The sequence below is a fragment of the Engraulis encrasicolus genome, chromosome 23 (genome assembly GCF_034702125.1).
Source record: "Engraulis encrasicolus isolate BLACKSEA-1 chromosome 23, IST_EnEncr_1.0, whole genome shotgun sequence".
Classification (NCBI taxonomy): Eukaryota; Metazoa; Chordata; class Actinopteri; order Clupeiformes; family Engraulidae; genus Engraulis; species Engraulis encrasicolus.
The window spans coordinates 24,094,255-24,115,750 of record NC_085879.1 but is presented as its reverse complement, the minus strand read 5'-3'; the positions used below and the strand labels follow the sequence as shown (position 1 = coordinate 24,115,750).

Below are 21,496 nucleotides of genomic sequence, written 5' to 3'. Positions count from 1 at the left end.
TGTGAAGTGTAAAGTTTTATGTTGGTTGAAGTTCTGATTTTGTGGCACTTTTTGGTTTTACTGGCGCCCTCAAGACATAGGCCTATTCTGCTCTAGGCGACTGCCCTGTCTGCCTATGCCTAGTGTTGGCTCTGGCACCGTTCCTTGCATAAAACCAGTGTATGTTTCGTTATGAGGGCAGAGCCTGGCTACATTGGTTTTCGTTGGGTTACGGAGTGATACTCGATCGGGTGCCTAACCGGTAAAAAAAGTTCAGTCAGATGACTTTTTTTTGCTTTAATCCCTGATAAAAGCACTTCAAAACATTGCAAGACTGATACAGACTGATACAGAAAACAGCCAATAAATTGTGGCTCAGTATCTGACTACTTGTATTGCCTCATCATGACTGATTAAACATTTGCTTTGCTTTCAGTAGAAATGTAATGCATTGCAATGCATTGTAGAATTGAATCGGATTGGATCGGATCGCATAGAATCGTGATCGAATCGTGATCGAATCGGATCGTGAGGGCAGTGCCGATCCACACCACTATCCCTAGGGCATGTGCTCTGCTGATGGGTCTCATCTATGCATTGAACCTGAGCTACCCAAGAAATCTCAGAAACACTTTCGAGGTGTTCCAGAAAATATTTCTTGAATTAGACGGCCTGAAGGCCAGCCACAAGGTCTTGTCCTTGAAATCTAAACTTCTGGTGTAAGGTGGGGAGGATGCGGCTTTACTGTGCCATTTCAGTACATTGAACCTCATTTGCATATTTCATCATCATATTTCAGAAAACTTGCAATACAAAATTTGTTTGTCTGAATGTGATTACCAACTGTGATTACCAACTATGTCGATTCGACATAGATCTTCTGTATTGCTGGGTTGTCACTTAAACCCATTTATGCTTAGAATTCTAAGACCAACTCTAAAATCCTAAATATCTCAGCATTTGATGCCCACACAGAAAGGTGGGAAAAGACTGGCACTATTTACTTGAAAAGGCCATGTGTATTTGTGCAAGTAGCCTAAATGAATGTGGAGGAGAGCTAAAGGGTGTGGTTCGAGAAATTAGCACCTGTAATCATCTGCAAAAGATCGATCCACAAAGTTGTGAATGGATTTCATACTTTTTGAGCGTGAATCGATATTGTATCGCGATTCGATCTTTTGAACCCAGCCCTAACAGTTGATTTTTGACTTTACAAGTTACATTGTGTGGAATGTTGACTTTTTGAAACTAGTGTTTGAGATTGTACAGTTGATTTTTGACTTCACAACTTTCATTGTGTGTAGGGCTGGGTTCAAAAGATCGAATCGCGATCCAATATCGATTCACGTTCGAAAACGGCAATATCAATTCACAACTTTGTGGATCGATCTTTTGCAGATCATTATAGGACCTATTTTCTCAACCACATCCTATAGCTCTCTTACACAGTTTCCCACTTACTTCTCACATGCCAAGGTATTTCATGTTTGTGTGGGCATCAAAGGCTGAGATATTTAGGTCTTTACAGCCAGTCTTAGAGTTATAGGCGTAAATGAGTTAAATTGACAACACAGCAATACAAAAGATAGATATCGAATCGGATCGTGGATAGAATCGGATCGTAACCTTCTGGATCGGAATCGAATCGATCCAGGAAAATGGGAAGCCGAACTGTTGTGGAACTGTTGTAATCGATCCAGGAAATTTGGATCGATTCCCAGTCCTAATTGTGTGCAATAATGACTTTTTGAAACTAGTGTTTCTGAGATTGTACAGTTGATTTTTGACTTTACAAGTTTCATTGTGTGCAATGTTTTTTTTTAACAGTTGTGACCTGTGCATTTGTGTGCAATGATGAATTTTTGAAACTAATGTTTCTGAGATTGTACAGTTACATTACATTACATTACATTGCATTTGGCAGACGCTTTATAACCAAAGCGACTTTCAAAAGAGGACATAATCAAGCTAACATCCCAAGCAAATACAAAGTGCACAGGAGATAAACAGAACAACAAGTGCAGTTGCAAAGAGGGGTTTGTTTTTTTTGTTTGTTTTTTTTTCAATATAAAGAGCAAAATACTCTTACTGGCTGCAGTCACGTGTACTCTTGCTTTGTCAAGTGAAGCAGGCTTGTCCAGTTGATTTTTGACTTTGCAAGTTTCATTGTGTGCAATGTGTTTTTTTTTAACAGTTGCAGTCATATGCAAATAAAAAAAGGGTTTTGAAACTCAAATGGTTTAGTCTATTATATTTTAGTATGGAAAGTTGGTAAAACATGAAAAAGCACTAAGGTATCATTTAAAATGGTAAAATGATATTAAATCCATCGAGTTAGTATTACTCACAACAATAACCTAATCACAGATTATACTAAAAATCTTCTTGGAATTTAAGTTTGTTAAGCATACCTAAGCTTTCAAAAGCCAGCTGATTTTAGGTATAGAATGTTTAATAATTTAAGTTGGCTGTTCGGAAAACACATGTCTATGCTTTTAAACAGCAACTGATATCAATTGTAGCATACTTATAAAATTAAGTTGGTACTTGGGAAATTAAGTTGGTTCAACATGTTTAAGCTTTGTGAAGCCCACTGTAATTAGGTTAAGCCTACTTAAAATTGAGTTGAAATTGGCAAAAGAATGCTTTGTTGGGAATACTTAAAAAGGGTGATGCAAATCCTTACCTTAATTTTTAAAGTTCTTCCAAGGCTTTATTTTTATGAGTGTAGCTTACATTCTTACATTACGCATATATGACAATATCTAACAATTGACACAAAATGTGTTGTCCCTGAGCACACACATTCAAATGTGTTGTCCCTGAGCAAACACATTTGTGTCTTTTCTTAGACAGTACTTCTTAACACATTGAGTACCGACGACGTAATAATGCGTTTTTCACGCCCATGCGTTGTATACCAAAACGTAAAAATACGTTTTTGCATTTAAATATCATATTTTGAATCTACACCCTTCAATGGACAATATATGTGATTTTGGTAGCTCTGTGATGGACATAAATGACAACATTTGCAGTCCAAAGTTGTTTGATTGTTATGATGTGATGATTTGGATATTTTAATTTAACTTACCAAGATGTCTGGATGCCAACCCATGTCGCCTATCGCGCTGCCTGCATTGATTTCCCTAGTACGGTCACTGTAGCATGTGTTGTCTCTGACTTCACGCAATAGGTAAACACCATTGTATATCGTGCCTGGAGTATCTTGAACTTTCTGGACTTGCTAGACCTTTACCAGATCCTTGGATCCAAATGGCACCCGATATGTGATTGGAGTAATGCGCTCCGATTTGGACGTTTGATCGCCAAAAAGATAAGTTTCTGTGTCTTCCCCTATGTGAGAAGCCAGAAGCTAGCATGGCTACATATCATGATTCCCTGATTGTCGCTCCCAACGCAGGACGCTCCCCTGTCGGCTCGCTCCCACTAGCCAGACTATCGATCCCATCGCCATATAACGGAGCTAGTTATCTTCAATCTTTTTGATGTTAGTTTTTTGTTTCTAACCCTATCCTTAACCCTAAACCTAACCTTAAATTGCTTGTATGTGGCAGTGTATGATAATACGTGAAATATAATCGGGTGGGACTACACGTCCGGGAGTGATAGAAACACCTGGGACTACACGTCCGGGAGCGATCTCAGTTGGGAGTGTCCATCTGCCACCGCATATGATTCGGATCGGATGAGCTAGGCTACATCTAAGCATCATATCATTTGGATTTGTTGTCAATCTTGGGCTATTATATCGGTAGCTATTTTAGTAAATGTCTCACCCTCTGCATGTGTGCAAAGAGTTTGTGTTCAGTCCACGTGAAAAACGGGGATTTCAAAGGGCATCGATTGCTGGTGTCGTAGTGTGACAGAGCAGGAGGTGTGCTGCCTATTCGTGAATCGTGCTATGTTGTTGTTTCCCTAGTAGCCTACGATCGGTAGCGTGTATTGTGTCTGACTTCACGCAATAGGTAAACACAGAGACCATTGTATATCGTGCCAGGAGTATCTTGAACTTTCTGGGCTTGCTACCTAGACCTTTACCAGATCCTTGGATCAAAATGGCACCCGAATTGTAATTGGAGTAATGCGCTCCGATTTGGAAGTTTGATCGCCAACCAGATAAGTTTATTTGATTATTCACCCCCATGTTGAACTGTCTTCCTGTATGTGAAAAGCCAGAAGCTAGCATAGATGGCTACATATGGATCGGATGGGCTACATCTAAGCATCACATCATTGGGATTTGTTGTCAATGTTGGGCTATTATTTCGGGAGTCATCGGGAACTATTTTAGCAAATGTCCGACCTTCTGCATGTGTGCAAAGAGCTTGTGTTCAGTCTGTGTGAAAAACGTGGATTTCGAAGGGCATTGATTGCCGGTGTCGTAGTGGTTTAGAGCAGGAGGTGTGTCTTGACGAGCAGGAGGATGCGTGTCAGAGCTAACCTTGCACCAAATTGTGATTAAAACCAACTCATCCCCTTTCAAACTCGTCACATTCTGAAGAAGCGCACCCTTCACAAAAACCTCAATATCTCCGATTGTAGCTGAATTCCATGGATACCCGCTTCGGTTTAGCGTGGGTTTACTCGGCAATAAAAGCTCGTAGAGACACACAGTTTTCACCTACTAAGAGGGCAGCGTCTCCACTTTCGAACGAGTCATAACATATGTCAGTGGCCCTATCACATAATAAGCTGTGAGTCTACAAAACAACGTCAAAAAAGGGCTTAGAACGCTGGTATTCTACGACATAATTCCATGAGCACCGCCGGTATTCAATGTGTTAAGAGTCCACCGAGCAAATACCCTGTATGCCATATGACCAAGCCAGCCCTGTTCAACCCAGCACGGGCATGCCTTGGTCCCCACTACCACCAATCAGCTAGCCGCGTCTCCGCTCGCCGTGCGCACAGTTGGATCGTCTGAAGTGCAGACACAAGTGGTTGCTTTGTTTCTCCCCAATGGTAGGCAATGAAGTGGAGAGTTAATTTAGTGTGAGAAAGACTATAGACTCTCTCTAGCATGGCTAGAGAGAGAGAGAGAGAGACAGAGAGAGAGAGAGAGAGAGAGAGAGAGAGAGAGAGAGAGAGAGAGAGACCGAGAAAGCCTCTCTGTGTGTTCTGGTGTGTTTCGCAGCAATACACAATGGCAGTGCAATGCGTAAGTTCGCCTGGGGACTGGACTGCTGGTAGAGTGGAGGGGTGGAGGGAGCCATGGTGGAGAGAGGGAAAGAGAGATGGAGAGAGGGAATAGGGGAGAGATGGAGGGAGGTAGAGACAGTGGAGGGGAGGAATGGGAGGGGAGAGGGATAGGGATGGAGAGAGGGAATAGGGGAGAGATGAAGGGGTGTAGAGGGGGTGGAGGGAAGGAATGGGAGGGGAGAGGGATAGGGATGGAGAGAGGGAATAGGGGAGAGATAGAGGGAGGTAGAGAGAGATGTGGGGAGGTAGAGGGGGAGAGATGAAGAGTAAGGAGGGAAGATGGAGATGGAAGGGACTGGAGAGCATCCCAACAGTGTGAGGCTGCATTAGGGATGCATGTCCAGGCCCCAGAAGACACCCTGGGCTGATGGGCTCCTTGTGTTTGCAGACGCACTCCCACTGTGGACCCCACTACACACACACACACACACACACAGAACGATTGAAAGAAAGGAAAGGGGGGCACGACTCAAGCTGTTAGTTGCTGGAGACTTGCCTCTCAGCCTACCTAGCCAAGCAAAACAAAGACCCAAAAATACTCGACAAGCCTTGCATACATGCACACAAGGCACACAGAGGTATGCAAACTAACATGGGCACAAACAAGACTTCCAAATCTCCCTCTGTTTTTTGTTCTCGTGCACACACGTGCTCACACACAGACAGAACAGAGAAACAAACACACACAAACAAGCACATGTGCATGGCATGCACAGACACACACACACTTGAAATCTGAGGGCAACGCCAGAAATAGAGGGGGCTGCGGTGGGGGGTACACAATGTGGTGTTACAAAATCTGAATTGAGAAATGAAATGAGACCTAGGCCAGGCGTAAGACTTTGACAAGCCTAAATTTACTGTGCTACTTCAACAGTAAGTGTAGCACCAGCTAGCAGTGTTGCCACATGGGTTTCCCGCCCAATTGGGCTGCTTTGGGGGGGTCTGCGGGTAAAAATGGCATTGAGCTGGGTTTTTCTGCAGATTTGTGGCCATAGAAATCAAAAGAATTTAGTTCAAATTAGGCGGGATTTAGTGCTTCCAGGCGGTATTTGAGCTTTTTTTGGGGCCGGAAATAATCAGTCTCATCTGGCAACCCTGCCAGCTAGGTCAGTGATGTTTCAGCAGTAGCACACGCCAGGGTGGCACAATGACAGCCAATGCCACTATTGTATGGATTTTTTTGTTTTTTTGTGGACTATCTAAGAAGCATATTCCTTGTATTATATCAACCACATATTACTAATTAATTCATGGGCTATAGATACCGTTGTGCCACCTGACGGAGCTACACCCCCCCCTCCCCAAAAAAAAAACCCCTGTCTTTGACACAGCTACAAGAGTGTCAAATTTAACACTGAGTGCTGAATTAATACATAATTTACAGTACACAGGTGTGTGGTTGGGCACCTCCATGGATCCCGTCTTCCATATATCTTTCTGGTCAATCGTAAGTCAGTCATTAACGTGGCACATAATTGGCTGAGTAAACTGCCGGCGGAAACGACTCCATCTTTGAAGCTGAAAAATGTGTTCAATTTTGGCTGAATTCACTAGCCTAGTATTTCCTATTGAAATGACTGGAGGCGGGACTCTCTCCAGTTCTTATACTACCTCCATGAGCTACCAGGGCCAGGGAATTCTCTGTTGTGCTTACACGAGCTACATGAGCTGTGCTGTGTGTGTCTGACCTGTGTGAACCCCTGCGTTAGCACTGTGTGAAGTGTGTGTGGTTGTGGCATAATGTGCTGGCTGTGTGTGTGTGTGTGTGTGTGTGTGTGCGCTGTGCCGGACATGATGCGATTTTGCGAATACAACACCAGTGAAAAAAAGTATGCACCCTGGGCACGACGCGATTTTGCCATCTTGTGACATCAAAACGTTCGAAAAAAATCGCGCCAATGAGTTCTATGATAAATGGATAGTTGCAGGTCATCATCTCCAAAATGTTTTGCTTTGAGTACCCACACAATACTTGGCCTGGCAAGACCTTTCCCTTTCCGTTTGCAAACTGATAGGCCTAGTATTGTAACAACTGTCTTTGTGTACTAAAGTGGTTGTAGGCCCGATTCACATTCGTTTATGAGCAAACAAGAATATAGAAGATGACATTTGAAGCGCACAAACTTTTTTTCTAGACACAACATTAATACCTGGCAACCTTGCATATCTTAAAGGTGCACTGTGTAATAATTAAGTTTATTTACAGAATTCACCATGCTCCTTCACAAATGTTACCTTTCATGAATAGCTACCACCACCATCAAATTCTAAGTATTCATTATGACTGGGAAAATAGCAGTTTTCATACATGATTTCCACCATTTTGAATCTACAAAAACAGGATTTTTTTGCTGCAAAACTTGCTGTACTTTGGTCATAAGAGTAAATATCACTTTATAACTTAGTAAGTATTCATGAAAAGATCATATTTAGCAACAGGCAGCACAGTTTCAGTGAGCAGCATAGTTGCAATACCTACTCTGGCCACAATCCTACACACTGTAGTATAGACAGGGTGTGAAAGACGCACTGTGACTTAATGCATGTTTGTCATGTGTCTACAGGAACCACTGAATGACTACATTTCCAAGGAGACTGTTCCGCAGCTAAGTCTGAATCTGCAACATGAATATGCAACACCAAGCCATTCAATAAAAATAGAAAAAAGCCAACTTGGTTGTTTATAACCAAAGAGGGACAAAAAACTGAACTGTCTGTAAAGCCAGTGTAGTGGTGTAAAACGCCTTGGCCCGTTTCCCCTAAAACAACCACTAGGTTAATGTAATACAGGGTAAAATGCATTTGCTCAATGACTGGGACATGCCAATTAAACGAGAGAAGACAATGTACTGAAAAACTGATTTGAGACGGTAAGTGATCTAATATGCAGTGGATGCAATTGGCCACTAAGCGTCACTGCATATTCTTGGGTTTAGTTTTTTTTTAAAAAAGGTAGTAACTTAATCTTTTTAAATTACCTGAATATTGACCTATTGTGTTTGTGTGTCACGGTTCTGCTATGCCAAGTTTTGATTCAATGCAACGCTTAGAACACTTAAACTTAAAAAAAGAAAAAAACTCCTGTGTCCTGAAACTCTATTTTGTCTTTTCCCTTCAAATATATGCAATTTTTTAAAAATGGAAATAAATACGCTATGCCAGCCTGTGGTGTATGGACTAGCTGAGAGATTCAGACTTCAGCCCAGTCGTCTCTGGAAAACAATTTATCTGCGTTTCTGTACCACAAAAAAAACATGAACCATCACACAAAGCCAAAGTCAATTTAATATCATAGCAAATAATACAGATGGAATGTAATACAAATAATAATACAACTCCGAAAAATAACATGTATTCTTTGGCATTTGATAATGATATCAAATAAAAAGCTGCTGTGAAAATTCAGTCTCTCTCCCTCTCATACACACGCACGTGCATGCAAAGACAAACACACGTGACATATGCACTCTCACACAAACCACTTACACAGACCCACACCCTCTCTCAAACACGCTGAACACTGCCACTGCTGGCGATGGAGTCCATGATCCAGACCACGCACCATCTCAGACCACAACCGGGTGCAGTGCCCCCAACTGAGCCTGGGTGAGCAATGCACTGAATGCCTTCCTCTGCATTCTATCGACACTGCCTCATGCCTGCGCAGTAAGGCATTCCACTGACCCTGTTGGCAAGCCGAAGGAACTGCGGACCCAACTGCCCCTCGGAACCCCTAGCCAGGACATCAGGACTGGCCCCCCGGGTGACTACATCCGCCATGCCCACAGTACCCAGACTTCACCACCAATCTCAGACGTCAGCGGAGATCAATTTCTCCAAGAAGAAAGAAATGTGCCTTGACCAGAACTTGCTGGGAGACAAGAGTGAAAGAACAAACACCAGAAGAGAGCTGTTAAGCCAAAGCTTCTACTCTATCCTACCCTACACTACGCTACTCTACCTGCAGTGGAGCTGCAGCCATGGTGTCTGTGAGGATGGTTGAGGTCAAGGCCAAGCTGAACCCTCTTGACCACAACGGTGACTGTCAAGGTGAAGATGTGCATAGCAGTGTTTGTGAGGATGGTTGAAGCCAAGGCCAAGCTGAACTCTCTTGACCACAACGATGACCGTGTCGTCGTCATCAAGGCCAAGATGTGCATAGCAGTGTCTGCAGCACGGATGAAGAACTACTTCCACAAGCACTGCCGAATGGAGGTCAAGAAGTGGCATCCAGACCATCTCGGTTGCAATACAGCGTGAAAGTGATGGATGCCAAACCTTCCACGCAAACGGAAGTTGGCAATATCCAGAGCAGCACTGACTGAGATTGGTGATGGATTCCAGGTGCTGTGAATATAGCAAAGATCATCAGGCCAGTCCTGAAGACCTAACTGAAGTTCCAAGTGGCAGTGCGGCACAGAGTTCCTTCAGTGGCCAAGGAAGTCAGTAAAATACATTGCTAAACAAGCAAGAGACAATGTCACTAGAATGCAGAAGAAAACATTCAATGCCATACTCACCCCAAAGTCAGCTGATGGCACAACACCCAATTGCAGTCCAGAACAATGCACAGTCCAAGTCTAGAACACCACCACCAATAGTAGCAGCAGTCCACACACTCGAATGACACACACGCACGTACGTTCTACAAACATACACACGTTCTACACACGCACACACAAGTTCTACACTCTCTCACACACACACGTTCTACACACACACACACGTTTTACTGTACACACCCACATCACACACACGCACATTCTACACACACACGTTCTACTGTACACACACACACACACACACACACACACACACACACACACACACACACACAAACACACTCAAACACATGCATGCTTTGTAATGATATAAAGCAAAAATAAAAAGCTGCAGTGAATTTTCAGTCCCTCACACAAGGACGAATCAAACATCCACATCTTGTATTGTAGATAATAGAAATGAAAAACAAAACTGAGATCATACTGGTAATGAAATGTAATGGTAAAAAAGTATGTCCAAGCTGACTGTTATAGCTCACCCATCATGAGTGTAGATTGTAGAGTGTAGATGAGAGAACGTTCAGACTAAGGCATACATACACACACTGTCATAGACAGTGAGACAGAGGAGAGCTGTATTGCTGGGTGGAGGCAAAGTCTGTTCCCATAAGTCCCATCACTCGGCGGCCATCTTGGCTACGCCTCAAACTGACTATTTGAGATTAGTCAGTGATGGGGTATATAAGAATGAATGGGGGAAATAATGTTGTGTGACAGTGGGACAACACAGCGATACACAACTCATATGGTTGGAATCACAATGAAAAACTGGTTTTACAGGCAGTCTTAGAATGACCGAAACATGAAAGAAACACTTTTAAACAGCGTTTTTCTTTATGCTATTTTTGATCTGCGCATGCGCCACATTCCACGACAACGTTCTGTTTTGCGGCAGGTGAGAGCAAGTTGCGTGGCGTGGACTTCACCTCTTCCGGCCGGCTGTCAAACGGGCATCCATTCTCCGGTCATCGTACAGAAAAGACACTGGATTTATTTTCTGATAGCCAAAGCAGTAGCCTAAGCACAATGGTCGTCTCTGCTCATCAGTAATAAAAAAAATAGGCTATTGAATAAATTAATGATGTAGCCTGCCTCAAAATTGGTGTTTTAAACTGTGATATCATTGTTGCCTAAACTGATAATAGCTAGCCTATGACAAACGGTGAAAAATATAAGGAAAAAAAGCTAAACTGATCAAAGTTGAATGTCTTGCAGACTTGCTCCCGTTTTGCTTTTTCTTACTTATTTGTTTTCAACCATAAGAAAAACCACAACGGGTGTGCACATGTCTATGCACGGCCGTTTTTGTTTCCATGATTATAGTCCTTTTGTCCTGCACCTGCGTCTTGGATGTGCGCAGAAAGGTGATTAATGGTCGATTTGCGCTCTCTGCCCAATTCACAATGAAGTTTCCACGGACGGCAAACAAACCACATGGCCGCCAGCAAACAAACCGATTAGGTACGAGCAGTCGTAAAGGTTTACGTTTGCACTTGCGTCGAGGCGTCGAGATGATTGGATAAGTGACAGCGCAGCTCAGCAAGCAATTGGCTCTCGTTACCGGACAGGTGGGAGTGACGCCGGTAAACGCCATATTCGCGTAGCCAAATGCTCTCGTTCATTCCTATGGAAGGTTTCATGAGTGATTCGTCTCGTATAAGACCGTCTCTGGTGGAGGAGAGCTGGATTGTTGGGAGGAGGACAGCTGGATTGTTGGGAGGAGGGAGCTACTATAACAATTCTGGCTGGCCACTGCATCCCCTGGCTTGGTGGCAGGGTTACGGTATAGGGCCTGGGTCTTGGGCTTGATGGGCTCCTGCTCCAGAGGCCGGCTGCCTTTCAGGGTGGCAACCCTCTCAGCCAGGCCACAAAGGCTGGGGAAGAGCATAAAGTCATACATGACGGCGCCCATAGAACCACAGATCATGGAACCCACCCAGTACACCTGCAGGAGGAGGGAAGAACAGAAAACCAAATTATAGTTACATGTGAGCTACAGAGACATTGTGGCAAGACAGAACAATCTTAACCCATTGACACCTAAGGCACCTGCAACAAAGGGTGCTGAATGCCTGAGCCCTTTTTAAGAAAAGCTACCCTCAGCCCATAAAAACCTAAACACCTCAGCGTTTAAATGCAATGTAGTTCATATTTTTATGTGCTTCAGAAGCTAAGACCCTCATCCTTCATTATAATGTGTTCATTAATCTCAAACAAACAGATTTTTAATAAAGTTGTCTTAAATCTCATGAGCCTGAATGCTGCGTAATGCAGCTCCAGGCGCAAGGGCCAATGTTGCGCAACGCAACATCACGCATGAATGGGTTAAGATATGCAGTGCATGCCACATTCTGCAAAACATCAATATACGATGTAGTAACTAATTTAATTTAATTCTTCACTAACAGTGCAGACCACATTGAATGCTTCTTGATTCACCAACAGTGCAGACCACATACATCGATGTATGACCTGAAAGTAGTTTACAAACAATGGGAGGGTATAAGCATGTTTTTAATGTATACATTTTTTCTTACCCAGTGGTTCATGAAGTTCTTCTTGAACAGAGCAGGGGTGAAGGATCTGGCAGGGTTCATTTCAGCTCCAGTGTAGAACATCTGAAACAAATAATGTTCATAGTTGAGTATTGGCTTTAATGTAAAAAAGTAAGGAAGCAAGATATTGTTGCGGCCTGGATGTAGAATAAGATTAGAAATAAGCATGTGTGGGGCCCCAAATAGAACAGTTCAAGGGTGAGAGCAGGTTTGTACATTGAAAAACATAGTAAGGTCAAGCAAAGGGAGTTTTTTTCTGATTGCAGAGTAGAGCAGACATTTCAGGGTTCCGCCTTCAATAGTTCGCAGGTGTCACATTAATCAAGCTAAATCACACTAAAGGAAATTCTTGTGAAGGTACGTTTATGCACTGGTGTGGAGCACAAAATTCCCTATGTTCAAACAGCTCTTATGGACCCCTTTATATATTACTAACAGGCCTATGTAAAACCAAATCCGTCTGGGCCCTCTTGCACAGTGAGAATACAGTTGACCAATAATATCAAATAATATATTATTTACATTTGTCTTCTTTGAGGGAAAATACGTATTTGACCCCTATAGCCAATGAAGTACAAAGTACTAGTTGGAAAAGCCCTTGGGTCTTGTACTTGATGAGCTTCCCACAGGTGTCCTGCTCCAGAGGCCGGCTGCCTTTCAGGGTGGCTACCCTCTCGGCCAGGCCACAAATGCTGGGGAAGAGCATGAAGTCATACATGACGGCGCCCATAGAACCACAGACCATGGGACCCACCCAGTACACCTGAAGGAGGAGGGAAGAACAGAAACCATACTATAGTTACATGTGAGCTACAGAGACATCGGAGCAAGACAGAACAATCTTAAGACATGCAGTGCATGCCACCTTCTGCAACACACCAATACATAATGTAATAACTACAGTAATTTAATTCTACACTAACAGTGCAGACCACATTGAAAACTTCTTGACACCAACAGTGGAGACCACATAATTCTATATCTGACCTGAAAGTAGTTTACAAACATTGGGAGGGTATACACATGGTTTTAATGCATAATTTGTATATATTTTTTTCTTACCCAGTGGTTTATGAAGTTCCTCTTGAACACACCAGGGGTGAAGGATCTGGCAGGGTTCATTTCAGCTCCAGTGTGTAACATCTGAAAAAAGAAAAGCAAAGTGTTCATAGTTGAGTATTAGCTTTAAAGTAAAAAAGTAAAGAATCAGTAAATTGTTGCAGCCTGGATGTAGATAAATAAGCATGTGTGTGGCCCCAAATAGAACAGTTCAAGGGTGAGAGCAGGTTTGCACATTGAAAAAGTATTTGATCCCTTGCTGAATTTGTTGGTTTGTCAACTGATAAAAAACATGATCAATCTATAACTTTAATGGTAGGCACATTCTAACGGACAGAATATCAAAAAGAAAATCCGGAAAACCACATTAACGAATATCATATTAATTGCATTTGTCTTCTTTGGCTAGAGGGGTCAAGTACTTATTTCACCTCAATGAAATACAAAGTACTAAATTGGAAAAGCCCTTGTTCTCTAGGACAGAGGTCAGATGTTTTGTTTAGTGGATGACAATGTTTGTCCACATAAAGGAATTCTGTCTTTTCTTTGCAGATCATCTCTAAATCATTAAGATTTAGTGGCTGTGGCTTGCCAAATGGGTGCTTCAGTTCCCTCCATATGATTACTATAGGGTACATGTCTGTATGTAAACCCACTGTGCCTAGACCGTCTCCAGTATCTTAACTCGCCATCCAACCCGTGCCTGCAGTTCACCTAGGGAGCGCTGTCGAGACAGCGTAGCCTATAAGGCTGGCGCTAATAACTGACAATTGTGCTCGCCGTCGGCTGAAACCTGACAATATTACTGTGGGTTCTGAGAAGCCAATGTGGATTTAAATGAAATGTACAATAACCTGGGAGTCATGTCCTTCTAATTTCTTAGAGCTTTGGAATTTAGGAGTCAGCCTCCACTAGCATCTTGCAAACGAAATTGCTTTACAGCAGTCGTGATCACAGCAATGCAGCCGGTCGACCAATCCAAACGCAGTGTGTGAAGCCACTGCCCTCCTCCATGCTCCTTGGTTGGCGCCACTTAGCGGACAGTACTACCTGGAAAAAGTCTAGATTTTTGTCCATAGAGGTAGAAAATAACACCAGAGAGGACACAGCAATTTGCGACAGCACTGGGAAATGGCAGCTGGAGCTTCCCAACTTCCGTAGGTAGTGTAGGTACCTTAAGGCAATGCAAGTCAATGGAGAACACGCCCACCCCTGTCAAGAAATTGACTAAAACTGTGTAAATATGAAGTAACACTTTAATCAAAGACCAGATTTGATATGTCAGGCTAAATATCTACTTAAATCATATGAGTCGATAAAATACATTTAAAATTCAAATAATATCTTTTATGGACATAGTTAGCAACACACTTCAACTATTGTCCTTGTATAGTGTGTTGATGAGACTTCAAAAAGTGGAGAAGACGCGCTCACACTATCGCCTAAATAGGCTACTTAACAATTCTTAACTGGGTGCTGAATCCCACAAAAACTTGAATGAATAAATGAAGCGAAGGACAGCACTCTTCAGATTTCTTCTTTGTTTATTCGCCCACGAACGTTTCGGGCAGAGCCCTTCTTCAGCAAACGCCATTACACGCTGAAGAAGGGCTCTGCCCGAAACGTTCGTGGGCGAATAAACAAAGAAGAAATCTGAAGAGTGCTGTCCTTCGCTTCATTTATTCATAGTGTGTTGATGGACATTTTCACATGATTAAGCCATTTTTGACAGAGGTGAGCCTCATTCTCCGTTAATTTCCATTTCTCTGATCTACCTACAGATAATGGCCGCTACAGATTGCCGTAAAAAGGGGGGCGGGGTCCTCTCTAGTGTTATTTTCTACCTCTATGTTTTTGTCTCTTGTAATACCCATAGACCCTCTCTGGTCTAGGCTACTTCATGACCTTAATGTGCTTCCCATAGGGGAAGAACATTAGACTAGAGGTGACCCCACCCGTTTTTTCATGACAATCCTCGCAGCCATTATTTGGAGGTAGACCTGAGAAATGTAAATGAATGGAAAAGGTGGCTCATCTGTGTCAAAAAAATTGCTTAAAGATGTCCTTTCATCGTTATTGCATTAATACTGCCGTGTCCCTCATTGTTATTGAATGCGTTACGCGTTGGTCCTGTTTTAAAAAAACGTTCTGATTGCTTTGTTTCAAGCCGTTTTTGCAAGCCATCAAGGTGCCTTGTGGACAAACGAGAGGGTTTTCCGGGTTTCTCTTGGATATCCGTCTCTGATTGGCTCCCTCCCCCTGCTCTGCAGAGACATTCTAAAGGTTATAGACTCGCCACTTCCCCGGGTGGTACTGCACTATAGGGGCGCCAACGGAGGCGTGCAGGCTCCATTCAGGGCTGTGCTCTCGACAGCGACCCCTAGGCGAACTGCAGGCATGGATCGACTAGAGTAGGGAGGCTGTATGTAAACTAGCAGTGTGCTCTGTGCGTATCTGAGTGTAGCACCCAGCTGATAGCTAAGCTAGGTTGCGGGCCACCAGGCGTTGCTTGTTTTGAAAAGAAGCAGAAAAAAATACTTAACCTTTTTTGACATAAACCCATGTGGGCAACGCCTTCTTTCGATGTGATACAACACAAACAATGCAGAGCTACGAGCGAATCACGAAAGCCTGTCTATGTCAATTGGGAAACACAGCCAGGCGAGGTGACGCACCACTATGAAGGCTTGCATGCGAGTTTAACTTGAGGTGACCGTCGATTTTCAAATGGAGCGAGAAAAAATGTTTTATCGGAAGTTGGCCTTTAATAATGAGAAAATTCCCATCAACACACTATACAAGGATAATGGTTTAAGTGTTTTGCTAAGTATCTACACAATTAATATTAAGTGATTTTAAATCATATTAGTCCATAAAGCACATTTTAAGTAGATATTTAGCCTGACATTTCAAATCTGGTCCTTGATTAATGTGTCACTTCATATTCACACAGTTTTACTCCAGTTTTGGACAGAGGTGGCAGTGCTCTCTATTGATTTGCATTGACTGAAGGTACACTACAGGTAGTTTGGAGTCGGATTGACTGACATGGTGCTGGTGACTACTTACCATCTTGAGCTTGATGGGTTCCCCACAGGTGTAATGCTCTAGAGGCCGGCTGCCTTTCAGGGTGGCTACCCTCTCGGCCAGGCCACAAATGCTGGGGAAGAGCATGAAGTCATACATGACGGCGCCCATAGAACCACAGATCATGGGACCCACCCAGTACACCTGAAGGAGGAGGGAAGAACAGAAACCATATTATAGTTACATGTGAGCTACAGAGACATCGGAGCAAGACAGAACAATCTTAAGACACGCAGTGCATGGTGCATTCTGCAAAACATCAACAGTGCAGACCACATACATCTATGTATGACCTGAAAGTAATTTACATACAATACAATACATACAGTAGTTTATAAACAAAATGTAAATATTTTTTCTTACCCAGTGGTTCATGAAGTTCCTCTTGAACATAGCAGGGGTGAAGGATCTGGCAGGGTTCATTTCAGCTCCAGTGTGGAACATCTGAAACATAGTGTTCATAGTTGAGCATTAGTTTTAATGTAAAAAGTAAGGAAGCAAGATATTGTTGCAGCCTGGATGTAGAATAAGAAACAAGCACAGGTGTGGCCCATCTTTAATTCAGGTGACACGTTGATTGGAAGTGTCTACCTAGTCTGTGGGACCAGAACTTAGTTGTATTAAGTTTTAGTAGTTGTATTAATAGTCTTAATAGTTGATCAAATACTTCTTCCCCTCAATTAAAAAGAAATCAATTAATATATAATCTTAGAAGTTATTTTCTGCATTTTCTTTTTGATATTCTGTCTCTGCATGTTAGAATACACCTACCATTAAAATGATACACTATTCATGTCTTTATTAGTACGGCAAACCAACAACAAAATCAGCAAGAGGTGAAATGCTCATTATTCTTACTGTACCTGGTGACTCAGTCCAACGACCCTAATATTGAGTCCTATGAGACCAGTTGTCAGCTAACTGGTCTCATAGGACTCAATGTTAACTGCTAGCTTAGAGGTAAAATGTGCACTGCCATACTCTGAGAACGATTGAAAGTACAAGAGAAAGGTAAAAATGAATCATTTAACTCAAGAAGTGTAAAATATTCTTATTTCCAAAAATGGGACAGTATCACTTTAACATAATTGTTACATTGTCTTTTTACTCACAATACGTAGCAATAAACGCTGTTAATCAAAGCAAGCCTGTGTCCAGACATGGACCACCGCGACACCTCCCACTCGGTCTTGGCATGGCGCGACATGGGAAGATCGCACCCATCAGGCGAGCTGGTTGCAGCCAACTTGTTCCTCTACTGGTAGGAGGTCGATGAGCCGTCGTACATACCGATAAATGTGGTACCTTGTGGGTCCCCAGGACTTTAGGTTGGCTTTGGAATCTTCACCTGAGCACATCCACTTGAGGGGAATTTCATATGGACATCCCAGACAATGCCTTTGGAGTGGTCACAATGACCACTCTTGTGAGCTTGAATTTCTCCTTCAATGCATTTTGGTCGCAGAACCACACTATATCTGCAACAGCAACATTTCTTCTTGAAGTGTGCCGCCCTTCATATGTTATTTCTGAGCGCTGCCCACCCTACACTGGGCTGTCTTGATTGTGTTAGTTGGTTTCTCTTTTTCGCCCCTTGAGTGCACACATGTCCCTCTGTGGCGATGGTTAGAATTAATTTGTCAGTGTGAGCAAAGTACACATGCATACTGTACACATACATACACACACATCAAACTATGTGTATGATGGTGGTGGGGGGCTTGAATAGGGCAGATATTAGTCTTTGATAGTTGGGGTTGCTGGTGACGGGGCGTGGGGAAGTTTGTTGGAGGAGAGCTGGATTGCTGGGAGAAGATCTGGATTGTTGGAAGCAGGGAGCTACTATAATAAGTCTGATTGGCCACTGATTCTACTGACTTGGTGGCAGGGTTATGGTATAGGGATTGGGTCTTGAGCTTGATGAGCTGCCCACAAAAGTTCTGCTCTGGAGGCAGGCGGCCTTTCAGAGTGGCTACCCTCTCGGCCAGGCTGCGCATGCGGGGGAAAAGCATGAAGTCGTACACTGTCGGCGCCCATAGCACCACAGATCATGGGACCCACCCAGAACGCCTGCATGAGGAGGGAAGAACAGAAACCATATTATACTGTAGTTACATATGAGATGCAGAGACATCGGAGCAAGACAGAACAATCCTAAAGGAGCACAATGTAGCACTACATAGTTTGTGTAGAGTTTGAGACAGGCATGACACGGGCACCGTGCAGAAATGAAAAAATGCTGTTTAACTAAGTTCACTGTGAGACTGTTTTTCATCACAGAATGCGATAAGAATCGTGTTCACAGGTGGAAGATAGACACAGAGGCAGATATTTGTCAATCATGTTCAGAGTTTACTGAGAATACTCAGGTCATTACAACGACACAGCTTACTGTAATCAGTCCTATCATCTGAGAAAGGCACATTTCTGCCCTTTAAGTGTCTGTAAGGTAGTTTTATTGAACTTGTCTTGTCAGTTTTGATTGGCGGTCCTGATCGGGTGATCCTGACAGAAGCTACAGAGTACCTTCAGAGACTTTCATGATACATTTGTAACATACCTTAACAACTTAGCTTAGTGTGTCTGAACGTACTCTGCAGCCTCTCTGTTCTGATTGTGTCAAAAGAGGAATGTTCTTGGGTCTCCCGATAAGGGCACACAAGCTAATGGTCTTGCTAGTATATATTCTATATTCCTACAATGCCAGCAGTTGATACAAATGTGAATATATATCTGGCAGTATGTAAAGCAAATTTTTCTTATGAGCAGTACGACAATCGTTTGGGTCGCTCAGTCAAAAGTTACATTCGTAGTTCTCTGACAGCGGACCGTGAAAGTGGTCGCGAGAGTCATCGTTCACTTACGATTTACTCAAATAAGCATCGGCTGACACGGGACGGTGATTAATTTAACTTTTAATCCTACATATTGGCCTTTTAAGACATGCAGTGCATTGCACATTCAGCCAAAATCAATACTTAACTTATATGAATACTTCTTGACACACTGACAGTGCAGACCACATAATTCTATATCTGATATGAAAGTAGTTTACAAACAATGGAAAGGTAAACACACATTTTTTTCCTTACCCAGTGGTTCATGAAATTCCTCTTGAACATGGCAGGGGTGAAGGATCTGGCAGGGTTCATATCAGCTCCAGTGTAGAACATCTGAAACAAATAGTGTTCATAGTTGAGTTTTAGATTTAATGTAAAGAAATAAGGAAGCAATAAATTGTTGCGGCCTGGATGTGTTGCTCTATTTGGATGTGGCCTGTTCAATTTGGGGCCACACACATGCTTATTTCTCAATGGTGAGAGCAGGTTGCTCTCAAATAGCTGAATTTGTTTGTCAACTGATAGACATAATCAGTTTATAACTTTAATGGTAGGTGCATTTTAACACAGAGACAAAATATCAGAGAGAGAGAGAGAGAGAGAGAGAGAGAGAGAGAGAGAGAGAGAGAGAGAGAGAGAGAGAGAGAGAGAGAGAGAGAGAGAGAGAGAGATTCATCTGAATACAATGTGACACTGGAAGTAGAGTATGTAAGGGAATTCTCTTAGGTTAGAAAGATTAACGTTAACACAAATGGGTAACACTTTGCAATAAGGTTACGTGAGTAATGACGGAATAATGTCTGAAGTAATGACTGATTAATAGTGAATAAACGTATGATTCATGCATGCAGTAATGTCTACTCCCTTAGTAGTCATGAATGACTCATGATTAGAGTAATAATGATATGACTATAAAGTAATAGTGGTTGTAGTGGCCGTTTGTCAAACAAAATCAAATTAAACTTAAATCAAACGGAACACTTCAGGCACCATGGGCAGGTAATGTACGCAGGCAAGACAAAGTCCAATTTCCAGGCAAAGTTCTTGAGTTGATGGTGGTTTATTTTATTCCAGTTGAGCAAACACATGGCATCTCTCGCTCTGGTAAAAAACCATATGCCCATCACCCAGGTGCCTACACAGATCACCACCTACTTCCTACCTATATACAGGTGTACCTGTGCCCACTATCGCCCCCAAGTGTTCAAATGATATATCGGTAAATAAATCAAAGAAAAATGACTAAAGCTATAAAGCAAAGCAAATAACTAAACAAGTAGAATTATCATTTATTATTAAAATTACCACATTACTAAAATACTAATAACTAATCATACAAAACAATAAACAAATTAACCATTAACTTTAACATTACTTAAAAAGAATAGTATAGCTCCAACATTCCGGCCCCTAATTGGGCATTATCACAATTACTGAATTATGAAAAGAGGAGCTATACAATCAGCACTAACTAACTACATCAAGCACAAATGTCTTCTTGCTGCACCTACAAAGAAAAGAGATGTTGAGAGAGAGAGAGAGAGAGAGAGAGAGAGAGAGAGAGACCGAGACCAAATGGCCAAGTCAGTCCACTCCAGCCTCCAGCAGCAGGCACAGCTTCGTCACAGGCCTCTCCAGGACACTGGTCTTCATTTTGAAGCGCACGGAGCGTGCATGGCCCATCGCATCTGATCTCACTTCCAGGACTCTCCCCATCATCCAGCCTCCTCTCGGTGCTGTAGCATGTGCCACAAGAACAATGTCTCCAGGTACAAGGTTTCTTCTTTCTGTCCACTTCTGTCTCTGAGTGAATGGAGCTTCATCTGGCAACACCCTCTCAGCAGGCGAGTCTAGAAGTAAGGCAAGTCTTGTTCTAGGAGCTTTCCTCTGTTGAGTCTGGTCTCTCTTGATCTCCGGGTCAGCAGCAGGAATCAACTGAAGGCCATCATCCAATACATGCCACTTGTCCTGATCGACATCAGTTGGCTCTCTGACGACTGCAATTCTTTCCAATTTGGGTTGTAGCTCATTTTGCAGCTTGAGGTCTACTCCTGACATTTCAATCGGCTCCTCTGATGCTCTTTCGGTGAGGTCATGGTGATGCTGTTTTACAGGAATTCCTTGCAGGTGTTCAACAGAGATGTAATTTGCTGCTACAGAAGAATAGTCACGTTTGCTTCTGCAGCTG

General features: G+C 42.8%; 1 long non-coding RNA gene across 1 annotated transcript; it reads right to left on the bottom strand.

Moving 5' to 3' along the window:
* Positions 1 to 16,545: 16,545 nt before the first annotated feature.
* Positions 16,546 to 17,721, bottom strand: LOC134440318 (uncharacterized). The gene is made up of 3 exons (XR_010032944.1): positions 17,581 to 17,721; positions 16,832 to 16,912; positions 16,546 to 16,612 (listed from the first exon to the last, which is right to left on the bottom strand). It is a non-coding gene; the product is annotated as an uncharacterized LOC134440318 (long non-coding RNA).
* Positions 17,722 to 21,496: the final 3,775 nt, after the last annotated feature.